Here is a 14,911-nt window from a genome sequence, read left to right as displayed (position 1 = left end):
TCAAAAGCATCAATTCTGCGGTGCTCAGCTTTCTTCACCGTCCAACTCTCACATCCATACATGACCACTGGAAACACCATAGCCTTGACTAGATGGACCTTTGTTGGCAAAGTAATGTCTCTGCTTTTAAATATGCTATCTAGGTGGGCCATAACCTTCCTTCCAAGGAGTAAGCGTCTTTTGATTTCATGGCTGCAATCACCATCAGCAGTGATTTTGGAGCCCCCAAAAATAAAGTCTGACACTGTTTCCACTGTTTCCCCATCCATTTCCCATGAAGTGATGGGACCAGATGCCACGATCTTAGTTTTCTGAACGTTGAGCTTTAAGCCAACTTTTTCACTCCTCTTTCACTTTCATCAAGAGGCTCTTTAGGTCTTCTTCACTTTCTGCCATAAGGGTGGTGTCATCTGCATATCTGAGGTTATTGATATTTCTCCCGGCAATCTTGATTCCAGCTTGTGTTTCTTCCAGCCCAGCGTTTCTCATGATGTACTCTGCATATAAGTTAAATAAGCAGGGTGACAATATACAGCCTTGACGTACTCCTTTTCTTATTTGGAACCAGTCTGTTGTTCCATGTCCAGTTCTAACTGTTGCTTCCTGACCTGCATACAGGTTTTTCAAGAGTCAGGTCAGATGGTCTGGTATGCCCATCTCTTTCAGAATTTTCCACAGTTTATTGTGATCCACACAGTCAAAGGCTTTGGCATAGTCAATAAAGCAGAAATAGATGTTTTTCTGGAACTCTCTTGCTTTTTTGATGATCCAGCAGATATTGGCAATTTGATCCCTGGTTCCTCTACCTTTTCTAAAACCAACTTGAACATCTGAAAGTTCACAGTTCACGTATTGCTGAAGCCTGGCTTGGAGAATTTTGAGCATTACTTTACTAGCATGTGAGATGAGTGCAATTGTGTGGTAGTTTGAGCATTCTTTGGCATTGCCTTTCTTTGGGATTGGAATGAAAACTGACCTTTTCCAGTCCTGTGGCCACTGCTGAGTTTTCCAAATTTGCTGGCATATCGAGTGCAGCACTTTCACAGCATCATCTTTCAGGATTTGAAATAGCTCGACTGGAATTCCATCACCTCCACTAGCTTTGTTCATAGTGATGCTTTCTAAGGCCCACTTGACTTCACATTCCAGGATGTCTGGCTCTAGGTGAGTGATCACACCATCATGATTATCTGGGTCATGAAGATCTTTTTTGAACAGTTCTTCTGTGTATTCTTGCCACCTCTTCTTAATATCTTCTGCTTCTGTTAGGTCCATACCATTTCTGTCCTTTATTGAGCCTATCTTTGCATGAAATGTTCCTTTGGTATCTCTAATTTTCTTGAAGAGATCTCTAGTCTTTCCCAATCACCTGATGTTGTCACAAATATCCCTCAAGGTACCTTCACTTGATTTAATTCTTATTTATTTAGCTTCTGTGTCTGGTTGTTTTCCATTGTCTTGTCTTCCAGCTCAGTGATTCATGCTTCCATTTCATTTACTCTGCTGTTGAACCTTCTAGGGTATTTTTCAGTTGTAACTTTGTTTCGTACTGATATTTTCTACCTCTTTACTAGAGTTCTTGATGTGTTTATCAATTCTTCTCCCCAGATTGGTGAGCATCTTTATGACCATTACTTTGAACTTTTAATCATGCAAGTTGCTTATTTCCATTTTATTAAGGTTTTTTCCAGAGGTTTGCCCTATTCTTTAGTTTGGAACATATTCATCTATATTTCATCTATCTCTCCACATGTTTGTCTACCTATGCTAGGTGAAATGTCTCTCTCGCTCATTCTTAAATAAGCATTATTGAGTAGGTGCTGTTCCATGTGGCACAGAAGTACAATTTTCCCTGACAATCAGAATTAGACACTCTAAGGATGGCCTTTGGGTAGGATGTAGGCACCTGCCAGATGTAATAGGACTACAGCTGCTGCACAGGGAGGACAAGACTCAAGGTACTCACCTGTTTCAGTTGCAGCTTGTCCACAGTGCAGGGAGGGCAGGGCCTGGGACACTGCCTGGGCCAGTTGCACCTCCAGTGTGGGTTGGGATAGGTATGGTGCAAAGTGCTCACTCTGGCCCAGTAACAATATGGCGTGGGTAGAGCCTGACCTCTGGTACTAGCAAGCTAGAGAAAGGGCACCAAAATTGGCATCCCACAGCATTGTCACATATAGGTTAAGATGAGACTGCAAAAATGTCTTCACCAACTCTTCCATCTCCAGAGAAAGTCCCGGCAGCTTCCTGCCTCTCTAGCAGAAGCTTTAAAAATGAGAAGTGTGACTTCCTCACTTATTGTCTAGGCATTTTTCAGTTTGTTGCTTTTGTGCTAGCTCTCAGGGCACTTGGTTTTGCCCTAGATTTCAGGGCAAAGGGAAAAAAGCAGGATCTCCATTTCTTCCATTTCTATGATTCTTCAGACTTTAATCCCCTTTGATTTTCAACATCAGAAGTATTGGAATCTTGTCTTCCTGGTGCCAGCTCCCAATGGTGGGGTGCCTAATGTGAGGCTCAGCCCTTTCACCCCTCAAGGGGGAGTTCTATATTTTGGATTCCCTCCCAATTGTGCGGCCACCGTGTCTGCGGTGGGATCCTGGGCAAGGCCATATCTCTGCCTCTTCCACTCTCCTCAATGCATCTCTCCATATTTTGTTGTAGAGGTGCTGTTCATCTAGTTCTCAGGTCCTTTCCAGAAGAAAATTACTCCATATGTAGCTGTGTGTCCATGCAAGGAGGTGAGTTCAGGGTCTTCCTTTGCTGCAATTGTGAACACCCCTCTCTCCAGTTGTGTTCTTTTAGTGAGCTTTGTATTAGATAGTAATTATTTCTCAGAGCTTAAAGTAGTGATTTTGAAGCATATTTATAATACCTCAATGACAGTAAACTCCTCCAAACTTAACAATATATGTGAAATAACCAGAGTTTCTGTTCCCATGATAAAGTCACTTAGTTATCAAAGAATTAACATGTTTATGGAAGTTGTTTATTAAAAGTCAATTTCACCCAAAATAAAATATGGCAAAATGGTTGAAACAATTCCATTTAGTTATAAATGTTTTCACTCAGCTCTAATTCACAGTTATAAAAAACAACAACTTTAATTTCTGAAAATAAAGTTAAGAATTCCAATTCTACTGCTAACAGAGTGGTACCTGGTTGATAAGTAAGCTGAGATTTTCAGCATCTAAAATTTCACATCTCACATTACACTTCTCTCTGCCTTTATATCAAGTTCAAACAACTTTTATTTTTAAAATATCCTCTACTTTTTCCCTCCCACAGTTCTTCTCACATTTCAGCCCACTCTATCTCACCCCCTCTGCTTTATGAAAGTATATTTCTTTTCATTGTGTTTTTCCTTGGTTAAAAGTGAGCATTCTCACTTCATTAACTCATCTTCACTGACATTTCATTTACACGTTTGCCCCAGTAACTACTTTTGTCTGTAAACATCTCCTCAAATATCTGAATTATTGTGATATTTTGGACTATTCCTAAACATTAGGATGCTTCAAAGTAACCCTCAGTTGCACCTAATATTAAACTTTTTTTAAAAATTGAATATAATAACATGGTCTTAATAGCAATGTTTAGTGAGTCAATAATTATAAAAAGTGTGATCAGTGTTTATTAAAGTCTTTGTAATTTGCTTATGTAAAATGGAGGTTAAGTCATCAACCTTGATGTTGACTTGAAGATTGTAAATGGACTTACTTAGGTTGTGAAGAGAATCAAATGAGATAATGTAAAGGTTATTTATATAATTTTATATGTATGGTATTAATAATAGTCTAAAATATTTAATCAGATTTTCTAAATGAAAAATAGCTCCTCATATAGTAAAGAATTCAAAAAGGAAAGCTATTACCAGTCTCATCATAGCTGTGAATTTGCTCGCTTATTCTGAGTAGCCTTTTTAAAAAATAAAAAGGAAATTTGTAAGGACTTCCTTTTCCACTCATAGACTCAAGAAACACTCCTGTTCAATTTTCCAGTATGATTTTGCTACTTACTACCTGCACAAATGAGTCCTGCTTCAGTGAACTAGTTACATCTTTCTTGCAGTTTACCTTTATATATAAATAAGAGAGGTGCTTTCCAGATGGCGCTAGCGGTAAAGAACCCGCCTGCCAATACAGGAGACATAAGAGATCCAGGTTTAATCCCTGGGTCAGGAAGATCCCCTGGAGGAGGACATGGCAACCCACCCCAGTATTCTTGCCTGGAGAATCACAAGGACAGAGGGGCCGGGCAGGCTAAAGTCCACAGGGTCGCAGAGTTGGACCTGACTGAAGTGACTTAGCACACATGCATAAATAAAGGTATTTGGACCTAACTGTAAGATTGTAAACTGCATCACTTACATTCCACTAATTAACTAATGCCCTAATCATGATTTTATGCAATGATCTTTTAAAATTTGCATTTTGAGTATAAAAGAATTTTGTTGGCTGATCTTTAAGTAAGATACATTCAGAAGGCACCTTGCATGAAATCAAATCAGGTTTTTCCTCTAACCTGACTTGCCCACAATGACTGAATTATTTTCATTCTTTGATTTTGACTTGGTTTACTGTGGGTCAAGAGTACTTTAATTTGGCTAAGATGACCTTTCACAGTGTTCTGCCAAGAGGTTAAAAAGCCTCTAGCATAGTACAGTATAAATAAGTTACACTATCCAACATCACAGTTCTTTGAAAAGTGCATGTGATTTATTCATGCAATAAAAATTTCTTAGCACCTTTTATTCATAAGGTATTGTGCTAGGCAATAATAAAATGGTGGGCTGCATAATATTCATCTCTTTATTTCTCATATTTATTGTAGTGTCTAACATTCAATAAATGCTTAAATGAGAAAAGTACAATTTAAGAAACAAAACACTAAATAAATAAAATATTAACTATTAAAATGTAGTTCAACTTCTCATCATGATTTTAGCATATACACTAGAAGAAATTCATTTAAACAAATAATTGCACTCCAGGGAGATACATTGTAATAAGTGAATGGGTAAACGCTAATAGGAATGCATAGGAATGCTCAATGCAATAATTGAATTTTAATATTAAGTTCTGTTGCAGGTAACAGAAGCCCCAAATTATTAGAGTGTTACTTGATACAGATATTTATTGTTTGTCTCACATTAATAGAAGTCTGGAGATAGATAGTCCAGGGCTAGTATGTTGGCTGTGTCTCCCTCAGAGGCCTGGACTCATTCCATCTCTTCACAGCAAGGCACAGTACCATCCTTCATCCCATGTCTTTGCTAGAGTGCCAATAATCCCATTCTTATTTCCAACATCATACCAATGTGCCAACTATCAAAGAATCCAGAGGGTCAAAGATAGTCCATCAATCATCTTTTCAGAAAGTCTCCCTTAAGCTTTTAAATGACAGTTTAGCCTATATTTCATTGCCCCAAACTTCATCTATAAACTACTAGCTTCAAATATGTCTGGTAGAAAATATACCAAGTATATTAGCTGGCATGTGCCTGGCTTAAAAAAAAAAAAAAAAGATTGCACTTCTATGAAAGAAGAAAATGACTAAAGCCACTGCCAAATGACCAAAAAAAATCAAGAAATTTTTCTAGAGCATGTAACATCTGACCTGAATTTTCAAGCAACACAAACTCAAGCAGTCCATCGCCGGGATGGTACAGAGAGAAGATAGACTAATCTAATACAGAATTTGCAGAGGTAGGGCGATCAGACACACTGTGCTATGCTACACTATATTAACTTCTTCTGTACTATTAATTTGAACTTTTAGTGAAAATTTTGAAATACTGATGAATTTAACAACTAACTTACATTTGTTTTGAGCAGAAAAGTAATAAAGACACAGAATAGTGAATTAGAATGAAGAGACTACAGGTGAAATCACTGAGGTACCATTATAATAATTTCGGTTATAAAAATATTGCCAATTAGAATGAAAAGCTAAATATCTAAAAATGATATATAGATATATATAGGAAGGATTGGATAACAGATTGGGTGTGGGACTGAAGGGAGAGAAGTGTCAAGCATTAGTCAGGAGTTTCTAACTTGGGTACCCAGGAGGGATAACTGAGATCAGAAATGCAATGCAATATGATAAGTAGGTTTCATATAATAAATACATCAATTTTGGAATTTTAAGTATAAACTGTCTGTGAAGCACATATATTTGTGAATAAGTCTAAAGTTTAAAATAAATTATGAACTGAGGATACTGTTTACATAAATATAAAAAATCAAAGTAATGCACTATTATTGAAAATCTCATTTGTACCATGGTCCTCTTAAAATTACATACTTCACATATAGGAAGCTAAATATAAAATTCTTCTGTGTGACAGATGGACACTCTACCTTTTATAGAAATGAGGCATATGAAATAAAAGATATATGATAACATTTAAATGAAATACAACTGTGTGGATCACAATAAACTGTGGAAAATTCTGAAAGAGATGGGAATACCAGACCATCTGACCTGTCTCTTGAGAAACCTGTATGCAGATCAGGAAGCAACAGTTAGAACTGGACATGGAACAACAGACTGGTTCCAAATAGGAAAAGGAGTACATCAAGGCTGTATATTGTTACCCTGCTTATTTAACTTATATGCAGAGTACATCATGTGAAATGCTGGGCTGGAAGAAACACAAGCTGGAATCAAGATTGCCGGGAGAAATATCAATAACCTCAGATATGCAGACGACACCACACTTATAGCAGAAAGTGAAGAAGAACTAAAGAGCCTCTTGATGAAAGTGAAAGAGGAGAGTGAAAATTTGGCTTAAAGCTCAACGTTCAGAAAACTAAGATCATGGCATCTGGTCCCATCACTTCATGGGAAATAGATGGGGAAACTGGAAACAGTGTCAGACTTTATTTTTGGGGGACTCCAAAATCACTGCTGATGGTGATTGCAGCCATGAAATTAAAAGATGCTTACTCCTTGGAAGGAAGGTTATGGCCAACCTAGACAGCATATTTAAAAGCAGAGACATTACTTTGCCAACAAAGGTCCGTCTAGTCAAGGCTATGGTTTTTCCAGTGGTCATGTATGGATGTGAGAGTTGGACAGTGAAGAAAGCTGAGTGCCGAAGAATTGATGCTTTTGAACTGTGGTGTTGGAGAAGACTCTTGAGAGTCCCTTGGACTGCAAGGAGATCCAGTCAATCCATCCTAAAGGAGATCAGTCCTGGGTGTTCATTGGAAGATCTGATGTTGAAGCTGAAACTCCAATACTTTGGCCACCTCATGCGAAGAGTTAACTCATTGGAAAAGACCCTAATGCTGGGAAGGATTGGGGGCAGGAGGAGGAGGGGACGACAGAGGATGAGATGGTTGGATGGCATCACCGAGTCAATGGACATGGGTTTGGGTGAACTCCGGTAGTTGATGATGGACAGGGAGGCCTGGCATGCTGGGATTCGTGGGGTCGCAAAGAGTCGGACATGACTGAGCGACTGAACTGAACTGAACTGAAATGAAATACTGTATACTCTAATGTTAGAGGTTCAAACATATTTTTAGTTATCATTATTTGATATTTTAAATGGTAAAGGGAGAAAGGATTCAATTATGACATTATCTAGGAATAATGATGAATGAATGAATATATACATATGCGTAGAACACATCAATTAGAAACACTCTGATAGATATAGACAGGTTCTCTTCAGGGGACTACTAGCTGGTTTAAGAAAAAATATTGAAACCCTCTCTATGAACTATCACTTCTTAATTATGTAATTTTCTCTTGATTTCCTACTTTTGCATTTCAATCCCCTGTGATTAACAGGATATATATCCCTGGTGGCTCAGACAGTAAAGCATCTGCCTACAGTGCGGGAGACCCAGGTTCAATCTCTGGGTTGGGAAGATCTATTGGAGAAGGAAATGGCAACCCACTCGAGTATTCTTGCCTGGAAAAGCCCATCAACGGAGGAGCCTGGTAGGTTACAGTCCAAGAGTCGGACACAACTGAGAAACTTCACTCACTTCACTTCACTTCTTCTCCAGGGGATCTTCCCAACCCAGAGATTGAACCTGGGTCTCCCACATTGCAGACAGACTCCTTACCGTATGAGCCACCAGGGAAACCCAAAGAATCTCTTGACGAGGGTGAAAGATGAGAGTTAAAAGCTGGCTTAAAACTCAGCACCCCCAAAACATGGCATCTGGTCCCATCACTTCATGGCAAATACAAGGGGAAAATGTGGAAGCAGTGACAGATTTCCACTTCTTGGGCTCTGAAATCACTATGGATGGTGACTGCTGTCATGAAGTTAGAAAATGATTGCTTCTTGGCAGGAATGCTCTGACAACCTAGACAGTGTGTTAAAAAGCAAAGACATTGCCGACAAAGGTCCAAATAGTCAAGGCTACTGTGTTTCTTGTAGTCACGTGAGAACTGATGTGAGAACTGGACCATAAAGAAGGCAGAATGCCGAAAAATCACTGCCTTTGAACTGTGATGCTGGAGAAGACTCTTGAGGGTCCCCTGGACAGCCAGTAGATTAAATCAGTCAATCTTGAAGGAAGCCCAACGTGAATACTCATGGAAGGACTGATGCTGAAGCTGAAACTCTAACACTGTGGTCACCTGACATGAAGAGACGACTCGCTGGAAAAGACCCTGATGCTGGGAAAGATTGAAGGCAGAGGGAGAAGACAGAGACTGAGGGTGAGATGGTTGGCATGCATCACCGATTCAATGGACACGAACTTGGGCAAACTCCGGGAGATGGTGAGGGAAAGGAAGGCCTGCCGTGCTGCAGTCCATGGGATTGCAAAGAGTCAGACGCCACTTGGCAGCAGAACACCAACCACACGCGCTTATCTCAAGGTCAAAATATATCAACTGAAGAGAATCTTGTAAGGGGAATTGAGGGAAAATGCTGAGAAATATATTACCGTGTTCATTAATGAGCTTGTTAAGTAAAAATAAAAAGGTCAGACAAAGACTATCAAATAAAAATTAATGTGAATATCATTTTAGTAAAGAATTAGTAAATCATATAGCCAAATTGTAGAACAGATGTCATTTAAACAGCTACTTTAAACTCATCTGACTTAAAACTCTGTTTAATGTCTATTTCTAAAATATCTAACTTCTTAGATTTTAAGCTCCTAACAAGAGTTAGATGATTTATAGACACTTACTAAACATAAATAAAATTTCTCACTTTTCAATTTTAATTAAAATCTTAAAAATGTAAAATTTCTTAACTGAGTATAAATTCTCTTTGCTTCTACTATTCCTTTGGTTAAAGAACTTTACATTTTTGATTGTTGACCTTGCTGTATCCCTGTTAGCCAGTGGAAAGTATACTCTGTAAAAGCAAAATTATTTACTTAAAGTTGTTCAGCAAATCTGAAAGAATAAATATGATAAATCACATTTTAATAAATAGAAACAATTCAATTCATAACAAAATGGCTCTGAATATCTAATAAGTTTATATTTGAGGAATTTTGTAACCTATGTAATTTCTTATTTGCTATGCAGATGTGTAAGAACTTGCTTCAGTATTAAAATCTTCACTTTCTACTCTTCTTAGGACACTTTCACTTCATTCCCAGAAGAAAGAAAAATGAAGGTTTAATATACAGGTATGTTTTGTTTCATTGCTCTTGGCTTTATTGTGTTTCACAAATACTGTGTTTTTTATAAATTAGAGATTTGTGACAAGCCTTTCTCAAGTAAGTCTATTCGCACCATTTTTTCAATAGCATTTGCTCACTTCATATCTCTGTCACAGTTTGATAATTCTCACAATATTTCAGGCTTTTTCATTATTATTGTATTTATCATGGTGATCTTTGATATACATATTATATTGGTAATTGTTTTGATTTTTTAGCAATAGAGTATTTTTAAAGTATATACATTACTTTTTAGACATAATGTTACTGCATAACAGATTACATTATAGTGTGTACATAACTGTTCACTAAGAAACCAAAAATCCTTGTGTAACTCACTTTATTTTTATATTCACTTTATTATGTTGCTCTGGAGCCAAACTTGCAGTATCATCAACATATGTCTGTGCTGGCAAATGTTTGTCATTTTTCAAAAAATGGCAAAATGAAAATTGTAGAAACAAGTTATCTCTTGAGCAGGTTCCTCTTATCAACAATAAGTAGATCAACATAAGGACTGAATGATCTCTTATGAAATTATCAGTTTACTTTAAAAAAGTTAGAACAATTTTTATTGTGTTGTTATTTTTGTGACAATGTATATAAATGTGTTTTATTTTTACTAAAAGATAGCTGTGAAATCAACTCAATAGACTTCTTTATATACTTGTAAACTTACTAGTAGCTTTAATAGGAATAACAGCTGAAGAAATCCCCATAAATGAAAGGAAAATTTTAAGAAATATACTAAGCTTTATGTTCAACTGTTTTCAGGATAATGTTCACAATAAAATTGGAAGAAGAGAGTATGGATTTCTCTATACATAGAGATTGTGGCAGTATTCCCATAATGTTAATAATTTTTAATTGAATTAATACAATGTGACATATAGTGAGTATAGGAGAAACCTTAAGAAATCCATTAAAAATAAAACCAGTTTTGTAAAAATGTGTTCTCTCTTAAAGTTTAAAATATCTATTTCTTAAAGACTATTAAAACTTTATCTTCTTGCTATTTAAATTATAGAGACACATAAAGTTGTTATTGGGCTTTCTGCTTAGAGTGATAACTGAATGTATTTCTATAGATCTCCCCCTTTCAAAATTATATTGATATGATAAAAGTAATATTCAAATAAAATAGCTCCCTGACATCTCTGGGACACTGAAAAGTTTCATAGACTAGAAACATTTAGGAAGTTTTGTAAGATGGAGAAGATAGATTGGGGGGGGTTGGGAAGTGGAATTCTATACCTCTGTTTCAGTATGAACTTTGCATAGTTACTCTCCATCCACTTTGTGGTAATTTCTTTTGATTTTTCAGTCTTGTTCATGTTCTCCTTTTGGAAACTGCTGGCATTTCCCTGTATTGTTTTCTCCTCTTACAGTGGAGCCTTCTTTTGTTTCCTAAGACGGTAATTTTAAAACGTTTGTTAATTTTAGTTGGCTTGGCAAGTACGGGTGGGGGGGGGCTAATATAAAGAGCAGATAATAGGTGTGGTATTGGGAATAAATACATTAGACCAGTTAGCATTAGCCTATCACCTCCTATTCTTAAAAAAAAAAAAAAAACGAAAAACATGACCAAAAAAACCCAGATCTATATACATACACAAAAACTATCAACTCATTCCTGCTGCTCTAAATCATCTTGATCACTGATAAGGCTATTCTAGCGTTTTAAAAATTAGAATTATCATAGATTTTAATAAAAATTTTATATAATTCCTTACACATGGACATCACCAGATGGCCAACACCGAAGTCAGGTTGATTATATTCGTTGCAGCCAAAGATGGAGAAGCTCTATACAGTTAGCAAAAACAAGACCGGCAGCTGACTGTGGCTCAGATCATGAAATCCTTATTGCCAAATTCAGACTTAAATTGAAGAAAGTAGGGAAAATCACTACACCATTCAGGTATGACTTAAATCAAATCCCTTACGTATACAGTGGAAGTGAGAAATAGATTGAAGGGACTAGATCTGATAGACAAGAGTGCCTGGTGAACTATGGATGGAGGTTCGTGACATTAGGAGACAGGGATCAAGACCATCCCCAAGAAAAAGAAATGACAAAAAGCAAAATGGCTGTCTGAGGAGGCCTTCCAAACAGCTGTGAAAAGAAGAGAAGCGAAAAGCAAAGGAAAAATGGAAAGATATACCCATTTGAATTCAGAGTTTCAAAGAATAGCAGGAGAGATAAGAAAGCCTTCCTCAGTGATCAGTGCAAAGAGATAGAGGAAAATAATAGAATGGGAAAGACTAGAGATCTCTTCAAAAAAATTCGAGATACCAAGGGAACATTTCATGCAAAGATGGGCTCAATAAAGGACAGAAATGGTATGGACCTAACAGAAGCAGAAGATATTAAGAAGAAGTGGGAAGAATACACAGAAGAAGTATACAAAAAAGATCTTCATGACCCAGATAACCACTATGGTGTGATCCCTCCAATGGTGTGATCCCTCACCTAGAGACAGACATGCTGGAGTGCAAAGTCAAGTGTGCCTTAGGAAGCATTACTACAAAAAAAGCTATTGGAGGTGATGGAGTTCCAACTGAGCTATTTCAAATCCTCAAAGATGATGCTGTGCAACTGCTGCACTCAATATGTCAACAAATTTGGAAAACACCGCCATGGCCACAGGAATCAAAAAAGTCTGTTTTTATTCCAATCCCAAGGAAAGGCAATGGCAAAGAATGCTCAAACTCCTGCACAATCACACTCATCTCACACGTTAGTAAAGTAATGCTCAAAATTCTCCAAGCCAGGCTTCAGCAACACTTGAATGGTGAACTTCCAGATGTTCAAGCTGGTTTTAGAAAAGGCAGAGGAACCAGAGATCAAGTTGCCAACATCCACTGGATCATCAAAAAAGCAAGAGAGTTCCAGAAAATCATCTATTTCTGCTTTATTGACTATGCCAAAGCCTTTGACTGTGTGGATCACAATAAACTGTGGAAAATTCTGAAAGAGACAGGCATATCAGACCACCTGACCTGCCTCTTGAGAAACCTGTATGCAGGTCAGGAAGCAACAGTTAGAACTGGACATGGAACAACAGACTAGTTCCAAATAGGAAAAGGAGTATGTCAAGGCTGTATATTGTCACCCTGCTTATTTAACTTATATGCAGAGTACATCATGAGAAACGCTGTGTTGGAAGAAGCACAAGCTGGAATCAAGATTGCCGGGAGAAATATCAATAACCTCAGATATGCAGATGATACCACCCTTATGGCAGAAAGTGAAGAAGAACTAAAGAGCCTCTTGATGAAAGTGAAAGAGGAGAGTGAAAAAGTTGGCTTAAAACTCAACAATCAGAAAACTAAGATCATGGTATCCAGTCCCATCACTTCATGGGAAATGGATGGGGAAACAGTGGAAACAGTGTCAGACTTTATTTTTTGGGGCTCCAAAATCACTGCTGATGGTGATTGCAGCCGTGAAATTAAAAGACACTTACTCCTTGGAAGGAAGGTTATGACCCACCTAGATAGCATATTTAAAAGCAGAGACATTACTTTGCCAACAAAAGTCCGTCTAGTCAAGGCTATGGTTTTTCCAGTGGTCATGTATGGATGTGAGAGTTGGATGGTGAAGAAAGCTGAGCACTGCAGAACTGATGCTTTTGAACTGTGGTGTTGGAGAAGACTCTTGAGAGTCCCTTGGACTGCAAGGAAATTCAACAAGTCCATCCTAAAGAAGATCCATACTGAGTGTTCTTTGGAAGGACTGATGTTGAAGCTGAAGCTCCAATATTTTGGCCACCTGATGTGAAGAGCTGACTCATTTGAAAATACCCTGATGCTGGGAAAAATTGAAGGCAGGGGGAGAAGGGAACAACAGAGGATGAGATGGTTGGATGGCATCACCAACTCAAATGACATGAGTTTGGGTGAACTCCGGAAGTTGGTGATGGACAACGTGGTCTGGTGTGCTGCAGTCCATGGGGTCGCAAAGAATCGGACACAACTGAGGGACTGCACTGAACTGAACTGAAAGATTTCATATATTTTTGCCATTAAAACTTTTGTATCCATTATTCTTTAGAAGTAGTTGAAAACACCTTCAGAATTTTCTCCAAGGCTATTGTCCTAATCATAATTTCTACTCTTCCTTAGTTATCTTGTTAATTCATACAATTTTACTGAGACATCTATTGTATCAAATATCCAGTTGAATGTATTCTATTTCTCCTTATTAATGCAACTAACACTTTGGAGATTATCTTATTTTATTGACTGTTTGAAAAATAAAGTGCTAATTTTCAGCTTCCTAACTTCTAAATATTTCTTTAGTACCGTGAGTTCCCGGTTCTTAAAATCTTTATTCCCAATCGTTTTACTCTGTTGCATTAGCTAATTCTACAAGTAATTGTTTTCAAAAGATTTTATGCTCTGTATCTATTATTAGAGTTTTGAGTTGGAAAATAATCACTTAACTGAATGGTAGTTTGGCTGATGGAGATTTATAGAACCACAATCCTTTCCTATTTCAAACAACATCTCTTTTTTACACTTAGTTTTGTAGATAAGTGTGATTTTTATTCCATTTTTTGCTTGTTAAAAAAAAAAACTGATCCATTTCAGTTCAGTTCAGTCACTTAGTCATGTCTGACTCTTTGCGACCCCATGGACTGCAGCACACCAGGCTTCCCTGTCCATCTCAAACTCTCAGAGCTTGCTGAAACTCATGTCCATCGAGTCAGTGATGCCATCCAACCACCTCATCTTCTGTCGTCCTCATCTCCTCCTGCCTTCAATCTTTCCCAGTATCAGAGTCTTTGCAAATGAATCAGTTCCTTGCATCAGGTGGCCAAAGTATTGGAGTTTCAGCTTCAGTATCAGTGTTTTCAATGGATATTCAGGACTGATTTCTTTTAGTTTTGACTGGTTTGATCTCCTTGCAGTCCAAGGGACTCTCAAGAGTTTTCTCCAACACCACTTTGAGTTTTCTCAAAAACATCAATCATTTGGCCCTCAGTTTTCTTTATGGTGCAATTCTCACATGATTACTGGAAAAGCCATAGCTTTGACTAGATGGACCTTTGTTGGTAAAGTAATGTCTCTGCTTTTTAATATGCTGTCTAGGTTGGTCATAGCTTTTCTTCCAAGGAGCAAGCGTCTTTTGATTTCATGGCTGCACTCACCATCTGCAGGGATTTTGGAGCCCAAGAAAATAAAGTCTCTCACTGTTTCCATTGTTTCCCCTTCTATTTGCCATGAAGTGATGGGATCAGATGTTATGATCTTCA

This window comes from Giraffa tippelskirchi, chromosome 11 (genome assembly GCF_054371585.1).
Source record: "Giraffa tippelskirchi isolate mGirTip1 chromosome 11, T2T-mGirTip1v1.2.pri, whole genome shotgun sequence".
In the NCBI taxonomy this organism is placed as follows: domain Eukaryota; kingdom Metazoa; phylum Chordata; class Mammalia; order Artiodactyla; family Giraffidae; genus Giraffa; species Giraffa tippelskirchi.
Note: the sequence above shows the minus strand (reverse complement) of the source record.